Source organism: Myotis brandtii, unplaced genomic scaffold (assembly GCF_000412655.1).
Source record: "Myotis brandtii unplaced genomic scaffold, ASM41265v1 scaffold50, whole genome shotgun sequence".
NCBI lineage: Eukaryota > Metazoa > Chordata > Mammalia > Chiroptera > Vespertilionidae > Myotis > Myotis brandtii.
In genome coordinates, this window is record NW_005369061.1 from 302,537 (window position 1) to 303,565 (window position 1,029).

A 1,029-nucleotide genomic window follows, 5' to 3' on the forward strand; every position below is an offset into this window, starting at 1 on the left:
TTCTCTAATGACTTGTTGGTGTCTGAGTGTGGATTTTTCCATATATTAAAGTTCCTTAGAACCGGTGATGATTTTCAAAGTAGGATCTAGATTCTAGGTTCCACAGAAGACTCTCCCTGTTCTGAGAAGAAGAGACAGGGTTTTCAATGATAAGGAAGATGTATTTGCTTTATCACCTGTGGGTCCCCTCCCATCACCTGGCTAAGGGTTGAGATTTCAGAGCACAAGAACAACACCAAAGGACTTCACAATCTCAAAACCTGGGAAAAATCCTATCATCTGGCTAAGAGTTGAGATTTCAGAGCACAAGAACACCAAAGGACTTCACAATCTCAAAACCTGGGAAAACAGCTGCGCTCTTTGGGGGTGGGGGGCTGGGTGGGGGCTCATTTGCACGTTTTGTAGAGCATCTGGCAAAACGGCCTAGAATAAGCTAGATGCTTAAGACTGACCTCCGTTATTTCTTTTAGTTACACCCCACAGTACACGCTGGTCTCGGTAGCAGACACCAACTCCACGGAGCCAGAATGAACAGTTGTTTTAAAACGAGCAGGTGCATCTTTGCAGAACGGTGCTAGCAGCTTCTGAGAGGGTGGGAACGAGCCACTTCTCCTCAATACAAGCACTGGGTTCTGACTAGAATGCAGGCAACACGTTGCCATTGAAAACGCAGTGACGGGTCAGCCCAGGACACGCTCTGCACAGGAAGAGCCTTGGGCCCTGGCCGCGTCGCTGAGCATCCTCCACAGGCCAAGGCTGCGGTTCCCTTGCATTGGATTTGGTTCGGGGCCCAGACAAGAAGCATCCAATGAATGCACAACTAAGTGGGACAACAAGTCTATGTTTCTCTCTCTAAAATCAATCAATCAATAAAAAATACTCTGTTTAAAAGAGCCTTTGGATACATTGTTCTCGCGTGTGGCGAGACAACCGGTCCTACGCCCTGTGCTTAGTGTGCGGCCCCCGCGCCGCCCCTCCGCCGCTCCGGGCTCTGCAAAGGCTGCATGGAGTCCCTCCCCCGGCGCCGGA